Source organism: Salvelinus sp. IW2-2015, unplaced genomic scaffold, assembly GCF_002910315.2.
Source record: "Salvelinus sp. IW2-2015 unplaced genomic scaffold, ASM291031v2 Un_scaffold2239, whole genome shotgun sequence".
Lineage (NCBI taxonomy): Eukaryota > Metazoa > Chordata > Actinopteri > Salmoniformes > Salmonidae > Salvelinus > Salvelinus sp. IW2-2015.
The window spans coordinates 6,574-22,282 of NW_019943568.1; the positions used below are offsets into that span (position 1 = coordinate 6,574).

Sequence of the window (15,709 nt, forward strand, 5' to 3'; positions counted from 1 at the left end):
AATTGACCCAGCCTGACTCTCCTTATTGAAAAAGGTGGGCCGGCGATTACACAGGGCGTAATGATTCTGACGTGCTCTTTCCTTTGCTGTAGCGGTGGTTGGGCAGATTCATGAGGGCCCGGGACTATTTTAAGCCCATTGCCTCCACCTTCTCTGTCCTGGATAATGAGAGAGAGGTGCCATAACTGTGCTCTCTAAACCAACAGGAAGGCCCTAAAAGGAGACGCTACCCCATAGGCCATTAGGGAGGCACACTTAGAGAAAGCACCTTAGAGAAGAACACTTAGAGAAGCACACTTAGAAGGGAGCGCTTGGTTTAATGCTGACTGGGCTTACAGAGGAGGCCCATCCATCCCTGTCCTGGTTTTATTGTCCCATAAAAGCATTAATACACAAGGGTGAGTGTGTGATATATTATTGTTTTACCACTCTGGGCTGTGTTCATCAGTATGAGGCAGCCATGTTTTAAATAGTATTAACTCTCAAAAGGTACATGTGGTTTATATTGCAAAAATACATCTCTATAAATCAGGGAGTAATGATAAATGTGGAAGAGAGAGAGAGATAAATGTTGGAGGAGACAGAGAGAGATTAAATGTGGAGAGAGAGAGAGAATTAGAATGTGGAGGAGAGAGGATTAAGTGGAGGAGAGAGAGAGATTTAAATGTGGAGGGGACAGAAGAGAGATTAATTGTGGAGGAGAGAGAGAGATTAAATGTGGAGGAGAGAGAATTAAATGTGGGAGGAGGAGAGATTAAATGTGGAGGAGAGAAGATATGGGAGGAGAGATAGAGATTAAATGTGGAGGAGAGAGAGGATAAATGTGGAGGAGAGAGAGATTAAATTGGAGAGAGAGAGAGATTTAAATGTGGAGGAAGAGAGAGATTAAATGTGGAGGAGAGATGATTTAATGTGGAGGAGAGAGAGGATTAAATGTGGAGGAGAGAGAGATTAAATGTGTGAGGAGAGAGAGAGATTAAATGTGGAGGAGAGAGAGATTAAATGTGAGGAGAGAGAGATTAAATGTGGAGAGGAGAGAGAATTAATGGGAGAGAGATAAATGTAGGAGAGAGAGAGATTAAAATGTGGAGGAGAGAGAGAGATTTAAATGGGAGGAGAGAGAGTTAAATGTGAGTGAGAGGAGAGATTAAATGTGGAAGAGAGAGAGAGATTAAATGTGAGGGGGGAGAGAGATTAATGTGGAGGAGAGAGTTAGATTAAATGTTGGAGGAGAGTGAGAGATTAAATGTGGAGGGAGGAGTGAGAGATTTAAATGTGGAGGAGAGAGATAGAGAGTACGGCAGACTGAAGTGGCTGGCTGGCACTTATTGTTTGTCTGTGTCTGTCTCGTTGGAGCTGGATGTTTCTGTAACCGCCCCATTTCCCCCCTCTTCCTCACCTCCCTCCTTTTTCCCTCACCTCGCTCTCTTGACTGAGATCCAAATAAACAAAGCAGACATCTTCAACAACCCCCCAAAAATTCCGGAAACGAGGGAAGAGGGATTAAGAGAGATGGAAAAGAGAGATACAGAGAAGGAGAGTTGGAGATTCTGTGATCAAACATTGAAAAGGTTTTATCTGTTTTGTAAATATGACCCGGAACGAAACCGGCACATTTTTCACCCAAAATCCAAATATGGAGTCTAGCCTACCCTCTTCTCTCTATTCTCCTGCTTTCCACCCTGCCCGCCCCCCCTTTGTGTGTGTGCGTGCATGCACACCTGTGTGTGTGTGCTAGGTGGTTGTTATCAGAATGACACCATCCTGCTCTCTCTCTGCTCAGCCCCAGAGGATCCGTGGAGCTGCACCAGTTTCAAATGAAAATAAATGAGAGGCAGTGACCGCTACTGCCTAGGTCCCACTTTAATGAGGAAAATAACAGAGGGGAGGGGGAGGGGGGGTGCAGGGAGAAGGTGGTTAGGGGAGGGGGAGAGTGTGCGAGGGAGAGAGAGAAAGAGGGCAACACAGATTGGATGGAGATGGAGAGAGGGATGTGTAATGAATGGAGGGCCCACAGCCAGCCGGCTTTATTTTAACTCCTCTCTGTCACCGTGGCGATGGCCAATTACAGCCGGAGCGCGCTCTGTTGCACTACAGCTGGACTGGACGGTGTTTTGGACAGCCTCTATCCTCCTACACCCATACAGGACACTGTACTACTGAATGTGTACCTATGTGGGTGTTTGTGGGGAGAGGTGTGTACAGACAGTGTTTTACATGACTCACACCCCTCCTGGTGATGTTTAACAGTGCACGGACATCTTTTCTTCCCAAAACATGCACCCGTCTCTGTATTACCTTTAGTAATAATATTAGTCCCGTCTGGGAGGTGACAACAGAGACACTAAGGGTCTAGCTAACACAGGATGGATTATCCGAATAGTTATCCCAGTTACTGCCAACATGGGACTACAGGTCTATGGCTAACACAACACAGGACAGGCTGGCTAGCCAAACACACAGCAGTATAGCATAGCAAGGAACAGCTCAGCCTTTACAGTGAAGTTTCCTGCTGTATGTTGTTGTTGAACAGTTTATTGCGACTCAGATCATTTGAGCTCAACAATGCACAGTGTTCTCTGGTGTGATACTGTCCAGACAGTCCAGACAGCTGAGGAATGCAGTAAGGGGAAGGGTCAAGTTAGACAGTCTCCTCTTCTGTCTCTGTCTCCCAGTTCAGTTTAAAGGCGTGTAGACCAGACCACCAGACCCCTGAGGCAGACCGAGGCAGGCAGCTACAGTTCAGTCCATCAGGGTATGAGGGTCACCCCTCAAGTCACTTGCTATTTGCTCAACAGCCAGAGACTTGTTCGAATGTCCTAGAAAACCCCACTGTGTGTGTGTCTGTGTGTGTGTGTGTCTGTCTGTGTGTGTCTGTCTGTGTGTGTGTCTGTCTGTGTGTGTGTGTGTGGTGTGTGTGTTGTGTGTGTGTGTGTGTGTGTGTGTGTGTGTGTGTGTGTGTGTGTGTGTGTGTGGTGTGTGTTGTGTGTGTGTGTGTGTGTGTGTTGTCGTGTGTGTCTGTGTGTGTCTGTGTGTGTCTGTCGTCTGTCTGTCTGTGTGTCTGTCTGTCTGTCTGTCTGGTTCTGTCTGTCTGTCTGTCTGTGTGGGCGTGCGTGCGTGTGTTAAACAGGTCATGGAGCATTGATTAATATAGGGAAGCAGCTTCACAGGTAGACCTACTGAACCGTACCAACAAGCCAATCAGATTGAAGGAGAGAGTCTGGACATTCTAGAACACTATGTTCCAAACATGAACCAGACCAATATAGATCACTGACTGAGAGAGGGGGGGGGGTCTGGGTCTGTGTTTAAAGAGAAGAAATACCTCCTCTATTGCTATTTAAGTTGACTTACACATCATGTGTGTAGCATTTGAGCATTTGTCTGTCTGTAGCTGGCCTGTAGCAGGTTCCTCCCATGTCCACTTAGCCTCAATCACAGCTGCTTGCTCTCCTGCTTTATTCATGARCTCACATTAAATATTCACGTCTCAAAAACAGACACTCATCACGAGTGGAGCACGCTGTTACCCACAATCCTTTGGGTGAGAGAAAGAAGCGGAGCAGGGAAGCTTCAGAGGAAGGGTGATGATTATTATTTTGGGAGTGTCTCACTTTGATGATGTAACGGTAGTGGTTRTTCTGTCTTATGGAGGTGTTTGTACTGTCTGAACTCCTGCTGCATGGTATGTTACAGAGGTTGGTTCAGATCGTTGTTAGTCCTGCGTGGTGTGTTCTCCATCTCTCTCTCTCTCCCTCTCTGTCTCTCTCCCTCTATGTCTATCATGATGTGATCGATCTGTGTTGTTGGGCAGCTGTACCCCAGCCTGAGGTGAGAGAGAGAGTTTGGAGAGAAGGGTTGGGGGGAGAGAGCGAAGAAGGGAGACCTTGCCCTGAGCAGACGCTCAAAGAACACACAACCCTGGGAAACAGAAAATGGAGGGGGGGGGGGTAAAAACACAATCAAATCAAATACACAGTTTACAGCTAACCGAACCATCAGACCTAGCTTGCTATTATGAAAATCCAATTCAACAATACCAATAATGTTTTCAATTTGACTGTTGCTTTCAAAAGCAGCTCAAACAAAACATGTAAAAATGAACTAGAGCCATTCAATTTTACCGTGCAAATATACCGTGTGTTACAGGGAAATAATGCACGTTCTGGAATGCCCTTCAAGACAATCAGAAAGGGGTATTCAACAATGTCATGGTTAAACAGACTATTTGACTGTTTTAATTATGTTGATAACTAGTTTATAATAGCAATAAGGTACTTCTGGGGTTTGTGGTATATGGCCAATAAGAACAGCCCTTAGCCGTGGTATATTGGCCAGATACCAGACTTCCTTGGGCCTTATTGATTAAAAAAAGTGTGTAGTCGAATCAATAGTATATAATAGAACAGCAGCGTTGACTGTGACTGTGTGTATGACTTCTGAGTGTGTGTGTGTGTGTCTGAGTGTGTGTGTCTGAGTGTGTGTGTTTATGGGTGTTTGTGTATAAGTTTGTATGTAAGGGTTGGATGTGTGGGTGTGTGGGTAGGCAATAATTCCCCCTTTGACTTTTTGTCCCTCTCTACTTTGAGTAAGACACGGTTTTATGAAAACAGAGAATGAGAAGGAGAAAACATGGACAAAGAGCACAAGGTGATGAAAGGTGGTTAGCAGCTCCGGCAGAGAACATGGCAATTATATCGACAATTAAACATTTCATAGTGTGTGTGATAATGGTAGGAAGCCTCGGGCTTGTGGACATTATTGTACCGGTGACTCCTAACAGGCAGTTGAACACTTATTTGTTTAGGTTTCTGTAAAGGCCTTAAATAGTGAGGTCATTAGGTCAAGGCCTGCTCGCCACAGGGCATCAGAGAGATGCACACATTACAGACAAAGGGTCACGACACACACACACACACACATACATACATACATACATACATACATACATACATACATACACGAACATACACACAAACTCATGTGACCCCTCATTTAAACTGGAGCCGCTATATCTTACTACTAGGAGATTACCTGTGTCTTTCGCTGACACTATTCCTGAATCAGGGTTTAGGAAGGAGTGTGAGAGTATTCGGCTCTGTCTTGTCTCTCATCCTGTTCCTAGATCAGGGGTTAAGGAGTAAGTGTGAGTGTATTAAACTTGCTCATTGTGTTTTCTAAAGCTGTAGATTCATTTAATGTGAATGTTGGATTGTTAACACTGTTAATGTGCTGTGTTACGAGGAAGGACACATTATGCTAAACTTACTTCATTACAGAAAAGGAGGTATGAATGCAAAGTGTGTGTGAGAGTGTGTGAATGCCAATGTGGTTGGTGAAGTCTTCCGTGCACCTGTTTATTTTACACTAGCACTGGTATCTCAGCTGTGGAAGTGAAAAGGTGTCTGGAGTTTTGCAAGATAGCACCGGATTCACACGCATGTGGCATGCGCGCACACACACACACACAAACACACAGCCACAACTACATACTGTACATGCAAGCACACACCCCACGTATCCTGTGAGAACGTCATTCCTTCACAGCATAAGAATATCTGAAATAACTATAATCATAGATGTGGTAAAGAAGTCAATGGATCTCGACCTAAAGAATGGAAATGCCATGGAAATACGTGGGGGTAAGATGCCATGGGGGAAAGTTTCTCGAATCTCCTCATTGCCCCCCAGGCCAAATGTGCCTACATTTAGTCTATTGTTTACATGTGTATTTCACACATGTTGAGGTAAGAATTGGAGTATGTATGGATGTCAACCCAAATACATGTTCATGTCATCGTCAACATCAACTGTGTTACAGTTAAAAACGACTTTGGCTGCCACCAGCGATTTCTCTAGGCTAACTATGCTAACCAGCTTGTATACGAACAGGAGTTAGCATTTAGCAGTCACTTCTTCTAAACCTGTAAAGGGACTATTTCTAAGTGAGCGGTCGAAATGTACACAATTGTTACCCGGGGGAAAATGGGGGAAGGTCATGCTTTTTCAATTTCAATCAGGGGGAGGGTTAAGTATTTTTTTTAMATTTGTCCATGGGAGGGTCATGAAATGTTTAATTGATTAAATGTAATTTAGCTGTGTTTGAGAATGAGTTTCTTATTATATCTCAATGTGTGCCTGATGCTGCCCCTCATCTATGATTTTCTGCTGGGGGGCACGCAATATCAAGTGTGCCTAGTCTGGTCTCAATCTAATGATCCATAGCCTATACTATAAGCCAGGGATGGGCAACTGGCGGCCCAGGACCCGGGGCCGCAGACCAATGTTTTGGGGAACTCAATCAGGGTCTCAACGTACTGTTGAGCGTTGGAATAGTAGAATACACAAGGTGCAATTTCTAAATTTGGTTGTGCATCAGCAGTCACTCAATTAGCCCACGTAAGCAAAACATTTTTAGATTGGTAAGTTAGTCTAGCTGCCAGCTATCTAAACTTGTAGTAAGCAGGATATTTTCACTCCTACCCTTGTCCAGCGGTGGTTTGTGAATCCACAACCTTCTGGCTACTTTGCCATGTAATGCTTACAAAACAAAGAAAAGTTTTTAAAATGGCATACCTAAGGCTCTGGTCTATGAGTGAGGTTAAATGGTAGGTATGTTCTCTGCTATCCACTTTGTTTTAATTATTATTATTATTTTGGGTATAGGAGAGGTTGACTTTCTTTTTTCAAGCGTTCGGAGAAACCACTCCAATCTGTGAGGTGCAAGGCTAGTTGCGCTCCATGAATCATTTTTAGAAGCATTAGACCAGAATCGTGATACTGTTTGACATCTATGTTTGAACATTAATCATGAAGATTAGGCTTGTAAAAATATATTTTACAGAAGGGAGGGCCATCCATTTTCATTTCAGAGAGGTCTTATTTTCTCCAAGTATCCCTCATTATAAATAACATACTAAATGTTATCCATGAAAAACAGCCAAATATATCAATATCAGACTTTAGTAGCCACATTGAGGGCCTGTTACAATACATCAATCATGACGGATTTGACGAAAATCCATTTTATTAGATCAAATCTGTTGAATGTGCGCCAATCCGGCGTCCTCCTTCTATCCTACATGGACTGCGTCCCATTGACCTCTTCACCGCTGTCACGGATCCCTCCGGAACTTTCATTACGCACACCTGGCACCTATTCCCAGTGATTAGTAATTGTATACGTGTGCCTTTGATTATTGTTCCAATGTCCGTTGGTCGTGTGAGTACCTGTGCTGTGTGTTTTGGCTTTTGTGCCATTGTGGATTGCGCAGATGATTACAGGTCTCGTCCGGTGTGTTAGTCATTGTGCTCTTCTGTTATTTAATCGAGGTACTCCTCGCTCTTTTGTTTGTGTTTCAACCCTGTGTTTTGTATAGTGTTTGTTTGGTCTTCGTCCCCGTGCCTTTACACGGCACGCCGTAATTTGGGTGTAAATAAAACCCCTATTACGCATTCCAGCACCTGTCTCCCAAATCATTCATACCAACGTGACAACCGCGTCTATCCTATATAATGCTGCTATATATAGTAGCATGTTGTTTACTTATGACCTATTTCACTATATAGGGGTCAGGTGCGGTGAAACATGCAGTACCGTACAGTTTGCACCCCAGGGACCTTTCTGCCCTAAAGTACTGATGTAGGATCAGTTTTCTCCCCCCATACACTGACCTTAACCATTATGTGCAAAAAATAAAACTATCCCTAGAGCTGTGCCTGGGCTCACACCACCTTGCACACTAACAGGCACACTCTGTACACTGTGTGCTCACTCTTTTGCTCCACATGACCCAGTTCCTGTTCAATTCTCCCCAAGAGAGTTTCATCTATTGCCAAGAAAGACTCGTTCTTGTTATAGTGTCTCCCTTTTATTCCCTGGAGGGATGAGCAGAGAGGGCGCTTTGACTCCTAGGCGTTTGGTTTTGGGGGCACAGCAGCTTCCTATCCCGTTTATTTCATCCACACCCATACGATCGACACATTTACTGAACAATAAATACCATGGGCATTAACATTTTTACATTTGAGTCATTTAGCAGACACTCTTATCCAGAGCGACTTACAGGAGCAATTAGGGTTAAGTGCCTTGCTCAAGGGCACATAGGCAGATGTTTCATCTAGTCGGCTCGCAGATTCGAACCAGTGACCTTTCGGTTACTGGCCCAACACTGCTAGGCTACCTGCCGCCCTAGCTGCGTTAAACAATATATCATTTGTATGGCCCATGTTAAGTGCCTTGAGTGATGAGAAATATAAAATGTGGTTTTCATGAGTATACTTGGCCACGTCTTCATGAGTGTACTTAGCCACGTCTCCTTGCGCATTCGATCATATACATTGATTACAGCTGGGCCATGGAATTGTTAACGCCTCGTGGAAAAGAGGTCACTAAATCGAAGCATTCTTTCTGGCAGAAAATATCGAGTTTTGTTGTTTAGCCTCCTACAATTCAATATTGCATAGGCATACATTTTGGGTGGGCTTTTATTGCTGCAGTTATTAGGCTATCGTTAGTTTTGTAGTATAATGACCCTAATATATTACTGTGAAGAATAGCCACTGACTGATAATTTTCCCATATGCACGGGAATAACCGGTATAACGGTGTCTAGCACATAACGGTTTCTAATGGTTAAAGATTAGCTGCAGCGCGGGGCCGCCACGCCTCCCGACCCGGCACCTGCATTCCACAGCCCGACAGTTTCCTGAGCAGAGCGGATTTTCAGACAGGATTAGATGAAAAAATAACTAATGTGGGTGAAGAAGAGGATGTGACAACTGCCGAGTGTGTGTCTACTGCCTTGGGGAGGCCCTGGCACTTGCACCTGTCCCTCTCCGTCTCCGCGGCCAGGCGCAGTTGTCGAATTGGGAGAGCTGAGAGAGCAGAGCGACGCACTGTATATTTGTCAGGCAGAGCAGAGCAGAGAGGAGAGCGCGGATCCTCAGCCTGTACACGGAGGGACACAGAGCCAGGGCAACATGACTTCATCCTACAATCTGGATTTCCTGCCCGATATGATGGTGGAGAGCCGCTTGCTGGTTCCGGGCGATAGAATGTGAGTCATTCACCTGTTCTCCTCCCGGTTGCCGACTCTCCCTTTTTTTTCCCGAATATGGTTGTGGTTATGAAAAACATCTGTCCAATGTGGAAATGTTTGCGCTTGTGTTTAGAGAGACTGGAATTGGGTCAGAATTACCCTATTCGATGCTGTTAGTTTGTGTATGTGGGGCATTTGTTATCGATGGAGACGTTGAATAAAACGAGACTGCTGCGAGCCCGACAGTAAAGCACAAGATAACGCTGCCTAATAGACAGGACAATAATGATGGGTGAAAGACCGGCGTCTTTAAAAAGGTCCTTTATCAGCTGTCGTCAAATTGTTGTTCATGTAGCCTGTCTAGTGTATCTCCTCGCCTGCTGCTATCGACTACATGCACAGAATAACGGGGGGAACTTCTTAGATATTTGCGGCAGCCGCCCATTAAAATGTCACAGGGTCTCGCTCGGGTAGGCTAAGCAGTGGGGAGCGGGGTTGCTTGGACAGGGTGAGTGCACATGTTGCGGGACAGAGTGGCTCCCTATTCCCCCTCTAATCATCCCTAAATACAGTGGTGTGTGTCACATGCTAATGATTTAACGCGCATGCCACCTCTGCTGTCTTGTGCATTGTTTTGTCATTATGCACATCTTTGTTTGCAAATATGAGAATAATTCATTTATGGACTAGCTCTATGCTACTTTTATGTGAAAGGGAATATTGACAGCAGCTTTGCACTGCAGACTGTGTATTTTATTGTATGTCATGAATCCATAGTGAAAAAGATCAGAGCATAGTTGAACTTGTGGGGACATGCCCCCCCCAATATTTAGAACAGGTAGACCCCCCCAGCCCCCCATAATCAGGCCCCCAGAAAGTATTTGAACATGCCATAAACAATGGCAAAAGGAGTAGAATTGCAGGAAATTAGCTTTAACGGTCGACTTTGGGCTCGAATAAACAGTCCTACTCTTTCTCAATTTTCAAACATAAATGGGGTGTGCCTTTGGGTCGTGGATGTGTTTTTCTGGTCATGCGCACTGCGGCCAACATAATTAGTTTGTTAGCGAAACTAGTGACTTGTAGCTAGCCAGTACCCCCTCCAGAATGTGTGGACTTCATTTCACAGAATGTGTTTTTGGACGGAAGATATAGAATTCGGTAAATGGAGCTTCTGTAGCCAAATATCTTATTCATCCCCCCCAAAAAAACATTAAATGACCTGCTATGATGGTACATTGGTCAGTTATACAGTTTAAAGCCTTTATTTTTGCGTTTTGGCCCAAAGTCAACCTTTAAAGTAACTGTCCATTGTTTCCAGATTTCTATGAAATATGACCTATAATTAATTACAATATGAGTGAAATAGTTTTCCTTGAAAAAAATGGTAATTATGTAGGATATGTTAAAAAGTAGCTTTTCTGTGTTTGAATGGTGTGGGCGTACCCCAACAACAGAATGGTGTGGGTGTATATTGGTCATAAAAAATATTCATGCCAGTAGACCACTGATTGGCCAGCTCATCCTCCTCAGAAGGATGACATCATCCTCTATAAGGAAATAGCAGGCATTTTTTAAATGGTTTGTTTGTGACAGGTTGTGTTTTTTCTCTCCAATTTAAGCTTTGGCCACAAATACGAGTCAACAACATTTGGGTATAAGTTAACAGAATATTAACTTTAAAAAAAAGTGTCATTTTCACTAGACAGTTACTTTATAACATCAACATGTTATCTCAGACTCCTGACAAAATGTGTGGAATAGCATTATAAAACTGTACATTTTTCTCTCTGCCCCATGGCAAAATGTGTTCAAATGCAGGAAGTTAGCTGTTTTCCCCCTCCACGTATTCTTTCACTTATACTGTGTTTTGAAAATGCTTCTCCATATACGCCTCAAAATACCCCTTCAGAGAGTTATAATAAGTCATGTCAAACTGTGTAGAATTGCACRAAATGCATTTTTAAAATGTCCCCCCAAAAAACCTGTGGGACAAAACACACAAGCTCATTCAAGCCATATCGGAATGCGCAGTGACTTACAACTCTCTGCTTGCTCAAATTCGATTTGGGGTCTGCGGCACGAGTTCTGCTATAAGAGGGACAGAAATCAGATTATACTGCGTGCACAACAAGACACTTAATTCACTTAAGTCCAAAATTCCTAGAATGGGGACAAAGGGAGTTTTTCAGGCAGACATAATGATCGCGGTCTGTTATTCCGCCCGCACAGCTGACTCGCGCTCCCAGTCCCTGTCCCATTTACGTCCCCTCGGCTTAGAGCGTTAGCTGTTGATGGCCCATGTTCTAATGGTGAGAATGTGCCCCTCTCTCCTCCTTCTCCCTCTCTCCTCCTTCTCCCTCTCTCCCTCCCTCAGCTCTATTGCCATCTCATGACTTCTCTCATTATGTTGTTAAATGTTGCACATTTAAACGGGCCTCACCAAATGGCCTTTGTGTGTGTGACCTCTCGTTCCAGTGGCTGAAGACACTCTGACCCTGTTTGATCCCATCAGACATCGAGCTGTTTCCCTCCACTGACTTGTCCATTATACTCACACAGCCCTCTCATTTATCAGTGTCTATGCCTTTATGCACGCCCCCTGCTCACACACACACACACACACACACACACACACACACACACACACACACACACACACACACACACACACACACACACACACACACACACACACACACACACACACACACACACACACACACACACACACACACACACACACACACACACACACAACCAAGGGGGGTTGGGAGACCTTCAAAGTCGTAGCGACGCCATTTCTCCATCCCTCTGTCGCTCCGTTCCCCAATCCCTGACTCCTATCGCTCTCCTCCTAAACCTCTTCCTAGCCTTTACTTCCCCTACCTCCTCTCTCTCTCTCTCTCTCTCTCTCCCTCTCTCTCTCTCCCTCCAGCCTCCAACCCAGAATGTCTCTGCCTGTTTTTAAAGGGTATTTTGTCTCCTATCTGACATTTAGTGGCGTGTGCTATCTGGCTACCTGCCTCTGTAGCCAGGCCCTGCTACAGTACTGTGTGTGTGTGTGCGTGTGTGTGTGAGTGACATCCCACCTTTTACCTCACACAACCTTCTTTGGATTTATAATGAGAGGGGTTGGGGGAGGTGGGGGGAGCTTCTGTCAACGGCTGAGGGTTGCTGCCCACCGCGGGGACCGCACCATAGTGCCGGTAATGCTGGGTAATCTGGAAGTTTTAACTGGAGGGTACTTATCTGTGGCCTCGCTACGATGCTGCTTCTCACCGAGTCACAGAGAGGCGGACAGCTCCAGCAGATAACAGTTACTGTTTACACAAACACACACTTTTATATCTCAGCTATTTATTTATTTACCTAGCGAGCAGTTATGTGTTGTTGTGAAATATCATATACCACAGTATTATCTGTGTCAGGTTGTTTAATGGCTCTATTAGGATTTTAGAACTCTAGTGTTTTTTTTCCATTACCTTTTTTTCATTCTCAGAATGTTATTCCATGATGTTTTTCTTCTTCTTCAATGGACCTGAAATGGCAGATCCCCCATAAGTCTAGTGAACCGATGGTAGTGTACTCAGAGTTTGGCTCACAGAGGAAGTCTTGGCCCCGTTCCAGTTCGGCTTCTAGCTACTTCCTCTAGCCCCCACCACCTTGAAAAGACTGCTGGTAGCTCTAATTAGCTTATCCCAGAACTAGATGGAGCCATCGCTGCAATGCCTAGCAGTGGTTTCAGATCACATAGAAGGGACAGGGGGTTGTGGAAGTGTCTAGGGCCCAAAATGCCCCCTTTAACTCTAACGCCAAGGCGGTGGTCCTCTTAATAAAGRGCTCCCTGGGAAATGTGCGACCCCTCACCCCAGATCGACTGTGTGTGTAGGATCCCAAACTTGACTAGAACTTCACTGGCCCTGAGGAACCATGATACTGACCCAGTCAGACCTCTCACTGGGAGGCTCAGCGGTACACTAAGATGGCCTCATCTCCTTTCCTCCTCATCTCCTTTCCGTCATTATCACGGATAAGTGAACAGACTGGATAGGTTGCATCACGTTGCTTTTTGACCAGTGGTCATGAGGAAACAGGAAAGGAAAAGACTATTGGAAATCGGGCCGGGGGAAATCATTTTTCCTCTTTCTTATTCTCCTGTTCAGTTTTTCCTTCTTTACTTCACTCCTCCGTTCAGTCTCTGCCTCGTTCCCCTCCTCCTCCCCAGAGACAGCTGCTCCATTCCTTCATCCCTTCATTCCTTCAGTGAATCAGTGGAAGGGAGTATTTGACAATAGACACCCATTCATCATCCCCTACGCACGGGTGGACCACACCTGTCTTCCCCTCACACCCTCCAGCTCTCACTCCCTCCAGCCCTCACTCCCTCCAGCCCTCACTCCCTCCAGCCCTCACTCCCTCCAGCCCTCACTCCCTCCAGCTCTCACTCCCTTCAGCCCTCACTCCCTCCAGCCCTCACTCCCTCTAGCCCTCACTTCCTCCATCCCTCCGTCCTACTCAAAAAGCACACAAATCATGAGTCCAACAGCTGAAACCTCATGTGACAGAGAACATGGGATCGCATGAGAAATGTGTGTCAGGGGGAGAGAAGGGAGAGTTACAGGGAGGGACGGAGAGGGAGGGAGAGGGAGAACGGTGAGAGAGAGAGCGGAAAGAGTGAAAGGAACAGGGAGCGAGTGAGAGGTGGGGCAATGTGAGGCAGGAAAAGAGACAGGGAGACAGGGAGACAGAGAGACAGAGAGACAATCAAAACGTGAAGCTCAATGAGGGAGGGTGTGAGAGCACAGAGGGAGAAAGAAAGGAGTAAGAGGAAGAAAAAGAGGGAGGGTTGACAGTCAGGCAGGATGTGGCTTAGTGCCAGCCCGTTCTGGACAGCAGAGGAGCCTCTGATTTGAATTGTGGCTTACCTGCTGTGGGGAGGGAGGGAGGGAGGGAGGGAGAGAGAAGCTCATCTTCTCCTCCCCCAGTGGGACATGCCTCTCCATTCTGTCTACTACAGTAGCTAGTTCACATGCATGTCTATAGCAGCCTTCAGCCCCAGTGGCAATTTACATACACAGACGCACTGTCAGCGTGTCATCAGTACCATTGTCCTACAGTTGATTTGTTAACCTTCATTTCTTTTCACCTTTATTTAACCTGACTGAAACATATGAGTGTGTGTGTGCGCCCGGTTGTATGATGATGTCTTCAGTTAGGTGGACCGCACATTACTGGTTCATGTCAACATCTGATGAAAACGTGTGTGTGTGAGGCTGGGTCATAATGAAAAATGTCTTTGAGCTGGTGCGGCTCAGGAACGGTCGTCAGCGGGGGTGATGTATCACTGCTGGGGATCTTAGGTGTGTGTGGGAGGGCGTACACGCGTGTAAGTATGTATGTATGTGCGTGAGTGTGTGTTGGGGCTGTCTTGGCCCAGCCCTCTGTGTCCTAATCTGGGTTGGATTAATTAGCAGGCTAATTTGGCGGGTGTGAGAGAGAGACACGGGGAAATGAACCACTAATGACTGGCTCATTACTCTTACCTCTCTGTGATGTCATGCTCTCCACTCAGACAGACAAAACAGAGAGGATGGATACAAAGTAGAGACCTTACCATGTCCCCAAGCACTGTCTCTATCCCTCTCTCTCTCCTTTCCTCTAGCTCTGGTTTCTCGCCTTATAAAGAATAACTGATTATAGTCCTCTCTTCTGTAGGGAATAGCTCAAATGCAAAGGATTCTGATTTTAATGAATAGATTTGTTTGTCCTATCTCTCCCTTTCTCTTTTTCTCTCTCACTCGTAACCAAGAAAGCACATACTGTACTGTGCATACATCAGCTCACATTCGGATGCATACTGTACCTGCTCCTCCAGCATACTGTACCTGCTCCTCCAGCATACTGTACCTGCTCCTCCAGCATACTGTACCTGCTCCTCCAGCTCACGTGAGGATGCATACTGCACCTGCTCCTCCAGCATACTGCACCTGCTCCTCCAGCATACTGTACCTGCTCCTCCAGCTCACGTGTGCGGCGTGTGGTGTGTGTGTGTGTGTGTGGTGTGTGTGTGTGTGTGTGTGTGTGTGTGTTGTGTCTCTGTGTGTGTGTGTGTGTGTGTGTCTTGTGTATGTGTGTGTGTGTGTGTGTGTGTGTGTGTGTGTGTGTGTGTGTGTGTGTGTGTGTGTGTGTGTGTGTGTGTGTGTGTGTGTGTGTGTGTGTGTGTGTGAGCTTCAATCGTCTCAAGCCATCAATAAAATTCTAAAAGACAATTCACAGGAAATAGAAGCTCCACACACAAACAGACACACACCACCTCTCGAATCTCACATGAGCTGGAGGAGCAGGTACAGTATGCTGGAGGAGCAGGTAAGCAAGTATGCTGGAGGAGCAGGTACAGTATGCTGGAGGAGCAGGTCAGTATGCTGGAGGAGCAGGTGACAGTATGCTGGGGAGCAGGTGAGTATGCTGGAGGAGCAGGTACAGTATGCTGGAGGAGCAGGTAGCAGTATGCTGGAGGAGCAGGTACAGTATGCTTGGAGGAGCAGGTACAGTATGCTGAGGAGCAGGGTACGTATGCTGGAGAGCCAGATACAGTATGCTGGAGGAGCAGGTACAGGTATATGCTGGAGGAGCAGGTACAGTATGCTGGAGGAGCAGGACGTATG

General features: G+C 45.8%; 1 protein-coding gene across 1 annotated transcript in view; it reads left to right on the forward strand.

Moving 5' to 3' along the window:
* The window catches only part of LOC112073351 (CUGBP Elav-like family member 2), a gene marked incomplete at its 3' end in the record, with an annotated part of 91,475 nt that overhangs the window by 1,333 nt on the left and 74,433 nt on the right, over positions 1-15,709 (forward strand). The window lies entirely within an intron of this gene.